Here is a 16227-nt window from a genome sequence, read left to right as displayed (position 1 = left end):
CCGATCTTTCTCAAGTATTCAGTTTTCCTGGAAAGGAAATTATTAAAAATAAATACAAAAAATAATAATAAATAAATACAAAAAAACTGCATTGAGCATTTAAAATTTTAAGGAGAAGTATGTAATAAAAGGATTTAGCATTAGCAGAACATTTTGCTTAACTAGGTTGATCAGTTTGTTCTAACATGAATATCTGTATCCCTCTTTGACAGGCAGAAATCAAGAATTTAAAAATATGTTTTTTATTAATTGTCAATAATTCCCTCACTTTTCAGAAGTCCAGAAGAAGGGATGGTTTAAGCATTCTTCTACTTTGGGTCTGTACTTTGGCTCTTTGTTGATCATCCACTCGATGAGATCCTTTGCCACCTCATCTTGAATGTGATCCAAACTGTACTTCCCTCTGTGAATGTTGAACTCACATTCAAAGGATTTGCCAAATGGATGGTGGCCTCCAGAGAGGATATTATAGATCAGCATCCCTGCCACCTTAATAATAACACATATTATCAGTTTTGGTATGATTACCAAGCCATTTTTCAGTTAATCAAGTTTGTGTTCAGACTTTACCTGGATGTCTGTGCTTGACTTGTATGATATCACAGATTCTTCTGCTAAAGTCTCTCGGGCCATCCAGCATTTGGTTCCTGCACTGCGTGTACGTAAAGTTGTTTGGCCTTTGAGTAAGCGTCTGCTTATGCCAAAATCAGCTAATCTTGCCCTCCCAGTAACATCTGCAGGAGGAATTATGTGAAATAAAATCATATCTGGTAATCATAAATTAAAATGTTTTTGTCTTGAATTTCAAACATGTCTTACCAATCAAAACGTTCTGGGGTTTGAGATCTCGGTGAAGAATTTTAGGATTTTGACAGTGAAGCACCTTTAAACTTTCAAGAACTTGTTTGACAAGTTTCTTTAACATCAGTGGGTCATGGTCATTGTTCCTGATATATTCTTCCAGGGTGTATTCACAAAGTTGCAGACAAAGATATCCAAAGTTCTCGTCCTCTGCAGCATCAACATATCGTACGATATAAGGATGATCGAGTTCAGGATGTCGTAGAATTACTTCTTCGTTCTTCAGCACTTCATAGTTGCTTTTAGACATTCTCTTAATGGCAACTTCTGTGCCATCCTCTCTCAGCCCCAAGAAGACTTCAGTACCATCACTTCCCTTCGCTATTCTGAATTCTGCATCATTCACATAAATAATGCTTCTGATTCTGGATATTTTACTGTCATCTGAGCCAGCAAGCATCTCCAGTTTGTCCTTCCACCTGTTGCTGACTGGATCCCAGTTTAGTTTTTCTGATTTTTCAATGGTGCTGTATTCAAAAGGCTTCACATTTGAAGTTGATTCTACAACAGGAACTTTTGTTGTTGGATCAGTTGCTGCAGTGGAAACTTCAGCATTTGGGTCTTCTTGCTTTTGTGTCTTTTCCTTCTTTTTCTTTTTCCTTTTCTTTTTCTTCTTGGCCACAGACGATGCTGCATTTCCCTCACATTCTGAGTTTAGTTTGCTCAGAAATTCTTTCAGACTTCTCAGCACCTCTTTTAGCTTGTCATTCATTTTCATGTCAGCTGATGTCAGTATGTCCTCGGGCACTGAAGTTACACCCACTGATGTAAAAATGTTAGCTGCCTGTTCGATTAACCGTAGGTTTGCCAATATACCGTATGTATAGACCCTGATGTTAATCGAGAGCTTCTCATTTACAAAAGGGGCAACTGTTCTGCATAAATTCTTGAAGAAGTCTAAGTCCCAGTCCTGTGTGCCTTTTGTTTTCTGTGTTATTACATACAGTGTTTGTAGCACTGATTCACAAACACCACTGTCTTGTGAGTCAAGCTGTTTCAGTAGTTGTGGAATTATAGCTACTGCATGCTCATTTGTTATGTCATCCATTGTGCAGAAAACTGCATTTAAACTTTTAACTGCCAGCTTTACATGTGTCTTAGGGATGTTTGGAAAACGACTGGCTGCACGTGCAATATAAGTATTCACATTTCCAGTTTCCTTTAGCCATTTAATACACGCCTGGCAGTATTTATCTGCATCTGGCCCTGTAACAGTAAAGAGAAGTTCAATCATGGTTATATGGTTCTGAGGATCTTCCAACAGCATCTGACTGTTAAAAGTTCTGAAGACTTCTTCAGGTGTTTTTTCAGGAATAGCAATTCTAGCATCCAAAAAATATCTGATTTTGGAACAGAATTCATTTCCTTTGGATGCAATTTTATGAATCATCTCAGATAATCTTTTGTTGTGAACTGAATGCTCAGGATGAGTTACAGGTAAGAGTGCTACCGGTGCACCAGCAGAAAGAAGCACATTTACAACATCTTCTCTGTCATTGTTGGCAGCAGTAAGTAGTGGTGTGAAATCATGGCATCCATTTGGATCAGCCTTTGCTTCTATAAGTTTCTCCACAAAAAAAAGTGGAGCCTTGGAAAGTGAGACATAATGCAAAGGTGTCCAGCCATATTGAGAAGGTTTATTTGGGTCTGCACCTTGTTTCAAGAGATAAGTACATAAATCTCTGTTGTGTTTTACAACAGCAGCAATCAACGGCGTTATGCATTCCTTCCACTCTCTAGAAGGGTAAAGTCCATTAATGTTATTGTCCCTCAGTAACTTCATGAGCTCTCTGCGGTTATCGTTAAATATACACTGTACTACAGGATGTGTGTCTGTTGGTTGGGGGAGTGTCAGTTGAAACTGTGCCACTGGAAAATTCATTTCTTTGCTTGCCTGTGGAAGAGAGAAAGAATTAATATTAGCAAAGTGATACTGAATTTGGTTCTGCTTTAAACTTGGTTTCAGAAACCTAAACAAAATTCTGTGCAAAAATATCAACTCGGAATAGAGAGCAACAGGTTTGGACACAAATAATAAACGCAATATTATCTATCCATCTTCTTCCGCTTATATGGGGCTGGGTCATGAGGGCAGCGGACTATGTAATGTTATATTACAATATAAAGTAGTGCATTTGTATTTGGAGACAATTTACACGGGTTCTTAATCGCAAAATCCCTCAGATACTGAAGTATATTCTTAACAACGATATCTTAGACAAGGGTTGCCATACCACTTAAACTTTGAACTTCCTTGTTGAACAAAGTGAACAAACATAACCCAACCTAACCCAAGCCAAAATTCATTCTTTCACTCTCACATACATATATTCTTCTTTCAGGCACATATATTTTCACTCTCACATACATATATTGTCATCTCGCACACCTTTATTCTTATTTCATATCCATGTATATTCACTCTCACATAAATCCATTAATCTTCCTTTCACACACATTTATTCTATTTTTCTTAATGCTACATATTTTTATGCTGACATATATTTATTCTCCTTGCAGGTGCAGCCCTTTCTAGTCATACATATATATACATACCCTTTACCTTTCAACACATATATATTTGTACTCCTATACTCATATATACATACAATCCCAGTGTTTATCCTTTACCCTTGCATACATACACTCTGACATTCACATCTGCATTTCCTAACACAGGAAGTTAATCCTTTAAGCAGGAAGTTATTCTTAAACCAGGAAATGTAATACACTTGGAGAACTTACTTGACATACCCAGACCTAAACCAGAAGAACCAAGCAATGAAGCTGTTCAAAGTCATCCTGCTTTCTTTGCTAGTATTGCAGTTAATTTGTCGAGTAAGTAGTAATGAAAATGTGTAAACATGAGAATAAAAATATCTAAATATAAAAATTAAAATAAAACTACGTGAGAGTGAAAATATATGTGTGTGAAAGAAGAATATATGTGTGTGAGAGTGAAAATATATGTATGTGAGAGTGACAATACATGTGCATGGAAGAAGAATATATGTATGTGAGAGTGAAAGTATGAATTTTGGCTTGTACGGCCCCTCATACCAACCCAAACATTGCAAATGGGATCAAATTACAACCCAACACTCCCCGTTAGCTCAGTGCTTTTCTTAAGCAAGCAGAGGTTATTTTACAATACTTTTGTGTGTATATATATATATATATATATATATATATATATATATATATATATATATATATATATATATATAAAAACACCCAGCACGCCCCTGCGGGCGGTTTATCCTTCAAGCTCGGGTCCTCTACCAGAGGCCTGGGAGTTTGAGGGTCCTGCGCAGTATCTTAGCTGTTCCCAGGACTGCGCTCTTCTGGACAGAGATCTCCGATGTTGTTCCCGGGATCTGCTGGAGCCACTCGCCTAGCTTGGGAGTCACCGCACCTAGTGCTCCGATTACCACGGGGACCACCGTTACCTTCACCCTCCACATCCTCTCGAGCTCTTCTCTGAGCCCTTGGTATTTCTCCAGCTTCTCGTGTTCCTTCTTCCTGATATTGCTGTCATTCGGAACCGCTACATCAATCACTACGGCCTGACTGAGCATGTGACCCACATGCTGTAAGGCTATAGCAGAGCCCGGAAACAAATCCACCCCAATGTCTTTTACTGCCTGTCTGCCCTCTGCTCTCTCTCTCTCCCCCAGTTTTTTTCAGTCTTTTCTCAATAAGGCTAAAAAAAAACAACAACTTAAACAACAATCAGAGGATTGTAAGAAAATGAACTTACAGCGTCGACGTAAAGTACAGCTGTTACATTTAGGTCAAGGTCTCAGGTATCTTCCGGCTCCTCCCATTTATACAACACATACAGCAAAATTGTTAGATAGGGAGTGGGTGGGGTTGAGTGTATGTCAGGATACAAGATATTTTTGTACTGCTGCTGCCAACCTAGCCTGCAGGTTAATGATTTATTCCTTACAGCGGTATTATCAAATATGAAGATTTTGCTGGCAGCAAACATCCTGCTACAGTTGGTAACATGTTTTTCAAAGAGTAAACCTCCAATGTTCTGTAATGGTCCCTTGGCCTTGTACTCAGGGTTTTGAGTTTTGGGGATGATGAGGGGGTTTCTAGTTTGTGTTTTTTATAATCTTGTATTTTGGTCCTTTATTGTTTATTGTTACTTAGCCTTGTGGTTACAGAGTTTTATTTAGTTTCTTGGTGCTTATTATGATCCTGTATTCTGTGCCTTTTGTTCTCTGCTTGCTTTAGTTGTTAGATTTGTCTCTTCCTTTTATATTTCCATTCTGTTCCTTTTCTCTTGTTTCTCTTGTCTGTTTCAAGTTTGTGTGTCTTCATCCAGGTTTCAGTCTTAGTTATTTCCTGTGTTATTCTGAAAGTCTCGTGTCTCGTGTGCTTTGTGTTCAATTCTACTTTCCCGGTTTCTTTATTTTAGTTTCAACTGTCTTCTCACCTGTTGGCTGTTTGTGTGTCTGATATATTGTCTCAATCTTCCCTTGCCTTTGTTGTGTTCTCTCGCTCAGCTGTGTTCCTTTTTTGTGTGTTATCTGAGAAGAGTTATTTTGGGGGTTGTTGCTCCTAAACCTGCTTTTATTTCTTTAGAAACTTAGCAATAAAGCTGTTTTTGAGTTTTCTGCTTTCTTGCACTTTTGGTCCAATTCTTGCCCTCATATAGCTCACACTGACATAATCTTTGTTTAATAAATATTATTTCTTTTCTGTTATTTTTTTCAAAAAAAGAGCAAAAAAACCCCCCAACAACAACATAGTTTCATTGTATATGTGACAATACAGACGGTAAAAGACTATTCTATTTTGTTCTATTTATTCACATTCTATTGTAGTTTCCCTTAAAAAAGTGATTCATATTTTTTTCTGAGTTTTAATCGATACTGTATCATAAACCCATTGACAACTCCAATGATTAACACATGATAAAACACAATTTACGATCATATTTTCATACATTTATTGATAATTAACTGATTAATCTTAGCGCAGGCCTATATCACTAGAGTAACATTCAAGTGTAAACCAAAATCTTACAAAAAAATGTTTGATAACATTCACACTGAAGCATTTTTCTACAGTCATTTGTTAGTACCCACTGCGATCAGTGACATTGGGGTGAGATCTTTTATATTTAATTTTTGAACGTGCAGTTTTGGTTCACTGTGTCTACAGAACGTCTGATGTTGAAATCCAGAGGACCTCCGTGTACCAGCTATTTATAGTCCAAGTGTGGTAGTTGTGGATGTCTTTTTAACGTCATGTTTTTATACTGCTTCCATCGGCTCTGTATTCACATGTTTCCAGAGGGTGGAGGGCATGTTTTCTCTACATATACAGTTATGTGTGAAGGAATGCAGAGTGATCATCAGAGATGTCTGAGATGGTGTGGGCTCTTGAAATAAAACAAAAGTGAGCAGCTGAACGGTGGCTTGGAGCAGAAATGTCCCCAGCTCCTCACAGTCACTCCACAAAATATGCACATCAACAAAGACTGTCGAGCAGATGGTCATTCATACATACACACCTACACAAACTTCTTGTACTTTCAGTCGCAACTTCTATCAATCCAGCTACTGATCACAAATACATTCACTTCCCTTTTAAACCTATTAAACATATTGTATTACTTTTAAAAGGACTCCCAAACCTTTTCTAAGTACTAAAATCATTATTTTACATTTTAACATGGAATTCAACATTTTTAATTTCATGTAATTATAATAGCATTCATAGATGGCCTTACCCAAAACTCCTTAGAACAGGTGTACAGAGTGTAATTTAATAGTTTAAACACGGTTTTTGGTACAATAAGTGAAACACCAAATGAGCCTGAACTGGCTATAGTTCTCCAACACTGATATCTGGGAATGAGTTGCTAACATGTGTGAACACAGGGATCCTTTTACACATGAAGACTTTAAAACACAGCTAAGGCTGTCAGTGTTTCTAAGTTATTAGTTTTGCTTCCATGAATCTTTCAGTGTGGCAGCCTGAGAAGAATTTAAAATTCTGAAAACATTAAGAAACTCAGATTAAAAAATAAAATGTTCTTCTTCTTCTTTCAACTCCTTCCATTAGCATAAAAAGAACAAAAGGGTGCAGAACAAGAGGCAGTTGCTGTACTTCAGCATCTAGCCAGGAATACAAAAGAGGAGTGAGAGGAGCATAAAGAGGACAATCTTTTTAAGTAGCAGGTCGTTTCAGATGCAACATTTCCATCAGCTCAACAAACATCAGCAAACACAATCTTTGAATAGAATAGAATAGAATTCAACTTTATTGTCATTGCACATGCACAGGTACAGGGCAACGAAATGCAGTTTGCATCCATCCAGAAGTGCTTTAGTGATATAGATATATTACAATATATATTAGCAATAGTATAGATATGTAAGTATATTACAGAAATGGGTCTATTATGGTATGTTATAATGTACACGGTATGAAGTATGTTGTGAATATTCTATAACTAAGTATGTACAGGCTGTAGTGAGTACAAGCTATGTACAGGCTATGAACAGGATATAAATATGAAAAACTATACAAAATATGAAATAAATAACTTTACAGAAATCTGAGATATACAGCTATACAGAAATGGGAACTATGCAAGTTGTAACAGTTGTTGGATTAAAGATTATTGAATGTACAGAATGATTATTTACACAGAGCTATACAGTAGTGCAGTTAAGATAAGTGAGGGTGTAGGTAGTTTCTACAGAGGCTATATAAAGTGCTAGTGGTTGTGAGTGGTGGTGTTTGAAGTGTGCTGCTAGTGAACGGTCCAGCTGCTGTTTTTCACTCAGAGATGGAGAAAGATAAGAAAGACAGGAGAGCAGAGGAAGGAGAGAGGTTCGATTTAAAGGTAAGGACTGCTGAGTAGGATTTGATAAACTGGAAGTTTAAATATTATATGTAAGTCCTCACGTTTTAAAATCACATATTGGATCTGTACATGTGACATTACATTTTTCAATATATTGAAAAGTGCTGCAAAACAAACTAAGCTAGACTAACTATAAAGGTTGCATGAAAATAATCTACAGTTCAGTACAGGATAAACTGGCTTGCAGCTCGCAGTTTAAAGTAAAGCAGTGTGTTGGACTGGTGCACGGTGGTTGTGGTGCTCATGGTGAGAGTTGGGTCACATCAAGTGCAGCTGAGATGATTTTGAGCTGACGATGCTTAGATTTATTCACTGAGTACCCTTCATACTGTTTAGTATAAACACAAGATAAACAGTGTGCTGTCAGTGTAGATGATGGAAATCAGCCTGGACAACTCATAAAACACCTGCTTACTTCTTGTTAAATTCAGGTGTGTAAATCCACAAGGAGCAATAAACCTCAGAGCCAGTAGCGGTTTTAGATACGGGCGACACGGGCGGTTGCCCGGGGCGGCATCGTGGTGGGGGGCGGCATCACGGGCATCGGCAAAATAAAAATAAAAAATTGCTCCTACTCATGCTGCCCCGACATCAGCCAGCGCATAGTGGGAATGGCATAGGCACGGATCGGTTTTCTATCGCCCATTTGCTGGGTGTAAGAGGACGGTGGGGGATTCTCTGGCTGGCTGGAACGGCATCTAATAACTAACTAATAACTAACTCGCAAAATAAAACAGAATAAAAACAAAACAACAAACACAAAAACACCAGACATTATGATACAGACTTGTAATTTGCACCGATGTTTTTTCGAAATTCTATATGTTCAAAGTGAGCGCGAGAGCCCTCGGTGCGCCTGCTCACTGCCGAAGTCAAAGTAAACTTTATTGTCATCTCCGCTACATACAGTCCAGTATATAGAGAGACGAGACGGCGAGGCTCCAGTTACAGCAGTGCAAGTAAACAAACAATAAATATAAGAAGAGTAAGAAAATAAATATACACTTTAGGACTCGGGGTAAAGGGATCAATAACTATTTAAAATTTACAGTTTGATGATTTAAAGTCTCATACACAACCTGTTGAAAGGGGAGGAGAGCCCTGCTGCTTCCAAATAGAGCACATTTCATTCATAATGTTGTAAATCCAAGCCCATTATGTATTCATGATTTGAATCCTGGGTTGTGTGAAATCCCAGAAATACACCTTAGACAAAGTGAATCTGTGAACTAAGGTGTAGGTCTCTTAGGTTATGTTGTGGCGATCCTCAGGTTGGGGAATGGGTGCTCATACTGGAGTGCAAAATTAAAACCAATGTAAGATGGACACGAAAAGTTCAAAGCCATCAGGTGCTCAGTTTAGAAAAAAGAGAAAAGAAGAGGAGGAGAAACGAGCAAAAGATGCAGGTAAGCAGATGTGTCATTGGATAATGGCAGGTCATCCTGAAACAATCAGAATCAGAATACTTTATTAATCCCTAAGGAAATAATGTGGATTACAGTTGCTCCAAAAAGAAATGGTAAAAATAGCAACAGTAACAGACTAAACTCCAAACAATACATTATGTTACAGATTTTAATATTAATTAGTCATTGTCAATTGTTGATTTGTCCTGTTCTCATTGTATGACGAATTATGATGGCTGTTTGGTAGCCATTTGCATACAATGCATACTCTCCCTCTCTTCATATGTGAGTGTGTGTGTGTCTCTGGCGAAATTCAGTGTGGTTCTGACAACAGTTTTATGTTAATGTACAATCCTTGATATGTTTTATGTGTGTGTGTGTGTGGGGGGGGGGGGGGGGGGGGGCACTGCTCAGAGCACCAGCAGCCCAGATCAGCTGATCACAGCCTGTACACAAAGAAAATCTGCTGGAACTCTGAGTAGAAATTGTGATTCTTTTTCCATTGCTGAGCCACTACGACTGATTTTAGAGTTCTCCCACCTGCTGAACCCCACTTTAATAATAAATGAATATAACACAAGTTTCAATTAACTTTGGACAAAAATAGCTGGTAGAAAAATCCTCAGACCCGCCCCCTGGAAGAGCCCCACCCCGATAGGAAAGAGGTCCAAGCCCCCCCAGACACCCAGCACTTGCTGACAGCAAGTGCTTCAAAAACAGCACTTTGTTCTCCTGCAAACTGAATGTAAATTGATGATTTTGAAGGGAAATCCTCTTTCTTTCTGTTATTTAAACCAGTTAACAGAAGGATGACAGGATCACATCATATATGCAGTACTGTGCAAAAAATCTTTAGCCAGGTGTAATTGATTTATTAAAACACAGAAATACAGTATATAATGAATGTTTGCAATTCTAAGGAACTTCAAAGTCAATGATTAGCATGACAGAGCCTATGTTCCAGCAGTGAGATCATTTCTGATTCAGTGAAAAGTAGATGAATCAGCTGATGGTTCAGATGCATCTCTCAGGTCCTGTGTGGAGACTTTGCTAGACTTCTGTCTGTTTCTTAAAGACATGACTTTCAGATGCTATTCAGCTGGTGTAGATAGTGGGGTTTTTAGATCTGAAACATATTCTTTTGTCCTCCATTCATCCAGTTTCATGAGATAACTTTTTGGTACAAGGACTGGACTGAAAAAGACCGAAAAGAAAAACTTTGACAGAGCTTCAGAAAGCCTGGAGGAAAATCAGTGCTTGTTTAATCAAATGTAATAATACACATTGACCAAAATGTCCCAAAGTAAAGCGATCTCTCTGCTTTCTTATCAAACAGCTTCTGTCATAAAGCTTTGCAGCCAACCTTTACTTTGCCGCCATCTTGTGGCAGCAGCTGGCTACTGTTATTTCCACATTCGCATTTTGGTTTTCTGTTCCATCATATTTTAAAACAAACTCCTTGAACTCATTATTGGATTGAAGTACTATATGAAATATTAGTGTTAGGTAAGTCCCCCATTTCAGTTTATTAAATTTGATTTTGCTGACATGTCCTGGAGATTTACACTGACAGCAGGTCTGCATTACATCATTATGTTAGAGAGGCTGATGGAGGTGTAAACTCCCTCCACTACGGTGTGTATTGGATATGAGCTACATTTAATCACAGTTTTCTCATTTGTCTGAATATTTGAGTTGAATCAGGTTTCACTGTGTAAGTTGTAGATTTGTTCCCTCTGTGGAGTCCACAGCTCCATGAGTGAGCCGCTTCAATGACAGCTGGCACAAAAGCTCTGTCCTGACTGCTTTTAAAAACACAGTCACCAAGTCTCATCAAGAGTTTGACGATGACGATCAGAAAGTAAGCAGCTGTCTTTGTGCACTACGCAGCACACTCATCTCTGTTTGTACATTTGCACCTGAAACTGTGTTTTGTTCTGTGTGTGTCTGTGTGCGGGATGCCCACGAGTTCCTCGTCTGTGCTCTGGATGTGCTCCAGTGTGAGTTCTCTAAGCTGCAGGCAGAAGCAGCTGCCTTGGACAAACCTTCCATCTGTCCAGTTAGAGCTCACATTGGCTTCACAATGTTGAGCATACAGTTCTCTGTAATCCCGGAGTGGTGAGCTCGGACACTATGCTTGACATTTGCTCAGAGAGGACAAAACAACTATAAAGCACACCAGTCTGTGGTTGTGAATGTTTGCAATGTACTGTTAGATCAAGTATCATGTTTCACATACTTTATACAGTCACAAGGTTATACAAACCTTTTTGCCAACTCCGCAAAAGATTTAAAACAAATGTTATTTATGCATCTACAATGTGCATATGACTGAAGAAGTCACTTGGATGAGTGACGAAACGTTTCTTCCACTGAAAATGTCCAGATGAACAGAATCAACCTTTTGGGATGTACTTACCTGGATAACTGAGCATGCATCAAGACATATAATGTGCTTACATTTTTTAGATGTTGGAATTGAGTATATTTATTTTTTATGGTCACAATGATACTGATTGAAATACTGACCAGTATTCAGGTGTTTCAATTGTTATGTCCATTCATTGAAGTGTACATAACTGCATATAGTGTGCCATGGCAGTCCTTTAAACATGGAAACTGATCTACTATTGATGGTGCGAAAATTGCCTTTATTCCTAAAGTTGGGCTGTAAGCAAGACCAGTTGCATTTAATTGGTTAAAAAAATTGGATAAACAAAAACTTCATGTAAAATAAACAAACACAAAGAGCAGAAGCTTTGGGGGGGGGAAGAACCCAAATATCTTTAACTGATCCTCTTTGTCTTCATCAGCCCAGTGCACACACTTCAGGAGCTGCCACTGGTGTCATTTTACTTGGGCCAGCACAGCTCAGTGTCCCTGACGTTCTGATCAAGAAGCCCCTTTATGTACAAGAAATAATCAGCTTTCTCCACAGCGCTCCATTAAGTGTTAAATAAGTATCCGGGTCATGCATCTTTCATGTTTGGATATGTGCTCGTTTTCTTCAAGACTGGCAACCAAGGATGCACCTATGGATGTTCTAAAGTTAAATAATTAAAGTTAAAACCATTTCATTGTCAATTAACATGGTCAATTGTTAAAGCAAAATATAACATTTCTCATTTTTAATTTTTATTAAAATGAATGTATTTAGACAGACCCAGCACACACTGGAGAGATTATATCTCTCAGCTGGCCTAAAGTGTTCCCAGGCTTGGGAACGCGTGTTCCCAGAACTGGATATGTCTAACCTTATATGGTCTTGGTGGCCTGTCTGGGCCTCTGGGTTATCTTTGCAAGAAAATTGGCCACTTCCTTGATCATGCTTATCATGATTTTTGTTTGTTTGATCTTTTTCATGTGTTAATGATGCATTTTCTTGAAAGGATACTTTCATTTCTGTTTATAGATTAGTTTCCACACAGAAATGGAAGAACTGAGGCAGCAAATGCAAAAGAAAGTCTGTGCTTTCTGGGAGGCACTTCTATATGTGGAGCTTCATTTGAAATGGGTCTAGTTTGTTAACAGGAAATCCACCATTACATGGGCAGGAAATGCTGTTCAGACAAAGAAACAAGACACATAATGGAAACAGATTCTGATAACATTACAGCTGCTACACATCATGCAAGTTTTCTCACAAGGAGAGAGGAAGAGCCTCACTGACAGAGTGATGTCTCTTACTGATATCCCCAATAAACAAAAATTGTGTTGTATTTCAAATAAAACACTTTTTTCGAGAATATGCTGCTGCTGCCTTTACAAACTGAAAACTGAGAAACACTACATTATAATACCAGCAGGCTTTGGACTTGCATACTGATAAATTCAAGATACAGCTGTTCATATTGCCAAGAAAACTATCCTCATTTACTGGAGAAAAAGTAAATGTTTCCACTGTTTTCATAATTCCATAATTATGAAAAAGTTATTATATTATAAATTATGTGTTTTCCAGTTGACAAAATACAGGAACTATGGGCTAAAAAAAATCAAGTTCTAAACTCCATCTATATGATCCAATCAGTAATATCAATTTGAGAATCGGAGTCTAATTAAAACATTTTCTTTTGTAATTCTTCTTCTTAAAGTTGGGCTGTGAGCAAGAACAGTTGCATTTAATTGGTTAAAAAAATTGGATAAACAAAAACTTCATGTAAAATAAACAAACACAAAGAGCAGAAGCTTTCGGGAAAAAAAAAAAAAAAAAAAAAATCAGAATCAGAATACTGTTACGTTCCCCTGAGGGGTCTAGGCGGTGAGGGGGAAGTAACAAAAGGTGTCCAGGTCAGAAAAAGGAGTCAAGGAGGCAAAAGGGTTAAATTAAAGAGTTTTATTAAAGTAGCTCAACTAAGAGAGACGGACAAGCCGCTATCACCATTTAAGAAAAACAAACAAAACTCAGGCGTTGGTCAATAAAGCAAAGTCAAAAGGAAAGCGCAGCTCACTAGCTGGAAACCACAAACACAGCTCACTAGCTGGAAACACCACACAAAATGGCACTCTGGCCCAGAGCTCACCTTTCCCTGGGCTTAAATACTTTTAATTACTGATGTGAGTCAGCTGTGTAACAGGGAAAGGTGGCACCTCAGGCAGAAGAAGTGGTGGGACACGCCCACACAGGCACCTTCAGGAGGAGGCCCTGCTAGGGCCGTAACACCCCCTCCCATAAATACAAACCCGTGGTTTGTCAAATGATTATGATAACCAAAACAACTAATCAAGTCCGTAACCATCGCATCAACAAATCGCAGGCTTTCCACCTACCAAACCCCATAGCAACGGTTAGGCATTGCCTGCGGAAGCTGCCAACCCCATCTCAACGGGTTCAAAATACTGACTGAGGGTGGCCGCAGACCCTCAAAACAATGTCTCATGTGGTGGCTAGGGCTTTTTTGAGCCATCACATGTGAAGAACACAGCAGGCAGTCAGAAGACCTTACTGCAACAGTTTTCAGACGATTGCTCAGGTCACGGGTACAGGCATGTTTGTTAGTCAGGGGTGCAGGTCTGAGTGGTGGTGTTATACATGATCTGTCCACCTGCAGGTCATGTTGAGGAACGGGGACATTGTCAACCAGCAGCAGCTCAGGGTTAGTTGACCTCTCACACTGACTAAATGACACGATTGAGCAATTATGCTCCAAGTGTAGCCTTTTACTAGGCCTGGCAACCTGGTCGGTTTGAGAACCACGACTAGCTTTTCTCAAAGCAGGCACTTGTTGCTTTGAGTCGGCTTTCCGTTTGAGTTTCAATTTTGAACAGTCAGCAATGAGGTGTCCAGGGTTGTGGCAGAAGAAACAAAGCTTTGTTTTGGGTCTCGAAACCACAACTTTTTCAGCCTTGTTAGCTGGCTCCCTCCTATCTCTCCAAGATGTATTATAGTGAGAAGGGATGTCACATTCCACAGCATTTGTTTTATGAGTTAGGGTAAACTCATCTGCCAGTATGGCAGCCTGCTGTAAAGTGGAAACCCTCTGTTCGCTTAAATAAAGAGCAATGCACTTAGGAACAGAGTTTTTAAAATCCTCCACAAGCATGAGCTCACGTAACGACCCAAAATTGTGAACCTGGCTTGCAGAGCACCACCTACCAAAAAGCTTTGCCTTCTCCCGAGCAAAGTCAAGGTAGGACTGACCCTGTGCCAACTCCAAACCTCGAAAGTTCTGCCTATAGGCCTCAGGCACAAGTTCATAGGCTTGGAGGACGGCACTTTTAATCTTTTCATAAACTAGGCTGTCCTGCCTAGACAGACCAGAGCAAGCTTCCTGAGCCTTACCTGTGAATTTACACAGCAACATCACCCCCCACACGTCTTCAGGCCACTGTAATGCAGTTGCTATGCTTTCAAACACACTGAAGAAGCTCTCAACACTGGATTCACAGAAAACGGGAACCAGGTGGATGTTACTGCTTACAAACGAGCTTCTAGACACCTGTGCACTGATGGCTTCATCAGCCATTTTGGGGGCCGGAGAAGGGTCAGAAAACACCCTAATTAGGACACTACCACACCCGTCTGCCAACTCACTCAGAAACTACACAACTTAGTTTAACTGACCAACTGGCCTCTTACAGCATACACAATAAACAAACACAACTTACCCAGTTCCTAAGCACAACAACCTTTACCTACCCATCTTCTGGAGCGTGCTGGGCTCGAGGCGACTTGAAAGGCAGAACTTCAGCGACCGGGGCCCTGAATTGCCTACCCCCAACAGGGAACTAATCCCCGCCCAGGATTACTCCAAAAATAAAAAAGGCAAAATAACAAAATAGTGCCCGAAGGAAGAACTTAATAAGCTCAGCTGGACACTCACCTAACTTAACTGGGAAGTTGAACCTCTAAAGGCGAAAAAAAAAAAAAAACCCCAAGATAATCAAAAACCAATTCCAACTCAAAACTCCCTTTTCAACGATCCCGGACGAGCCCCCACTTGTTACGTTCCCCTGAGGGGTCTAGGCGGTGAGGGGGAAGTAACAAAAGGTGTCCAGGTCAGAAAAAGGAGTCAAGGAGGCAAAAGGGTTAAATTAAAGAGTTTTAAAAGTAGTTCAACTAAGAGAGACGGACAAGCCGCTATCACCATTTAAGAAAAACAAACAAAACTCAGGCGTTGGTCAATAAAGCAAAGTCAAAAGGAAAGCGCAGCTCACTAGCTGCAATCACCACAAAACACAGACAGCTCACTAGCTGCAATCACCACAAAACACAGACAGCTCACTAGCTGCAATCACCACAAAACACAGACAGCTCACTAGCTGCAATCACCACAAAACACAGACAGCTCACTAGCTGCAATCACCACAAAACACAGACAGCTCACTAGCTGCAATCACCACAAAACACAGACAGCTCACTAGCTGCAATCACCACAAAACACAGACAGCTCACTAGCTGCAATCACCACAAAACACAGACAGCTCACTAGCTGCAATCACCACAAAACACAGACAGCTCACTAGCTGCAATCACCACAAAACACAGACAGCTCACTAGCTGCAATCACCACAAAACACAGACAGCTCACTAGCTGCAATCACCACAAAACACAGACAGCTCACTAG

General features: G+C 39.5%; 1 long non-coding RNA gene across 1 annotated transcript; it reads right to left on the bottom strand.

Moving 5' to 3' along the window:
- On the bottom strand, positions 1-863 carry LOC113012190 (uncharacterized). Its single transcript, XR_003270662.1, has 4 exons — positions 820-863; positions 571-734; positions 269-489; positions 1-27 (listed from the first exon to the last, which is right to left on the bottom strand). It is a non-coding gene; the product is annotated as an uncharacterized LOC113012190 (long non-coding RNA).
- Positions 864-16227: the final 15364 nt, after the last annotated feature.

The sequence above is a fragment of the Astatotilapia calliptera genome, chromosome 3 (assembly GCF_900246225.1).
Source record: "Astatotilapia calliptera chromosome 3, fAstCal1.2, whole genome shotgun sequence".
NCBI lineage: Eukaryota > Metazoa > Chordata > Actinopteri > Cichliformes > Cichlidae > Astatotilapia > Astatotilapia calliptera.
The sequence above is the reverse complement of the archived record's forward strand: the minus strand, read 5'-3'. Positions and strand labels throughout refer to the sequence as shown.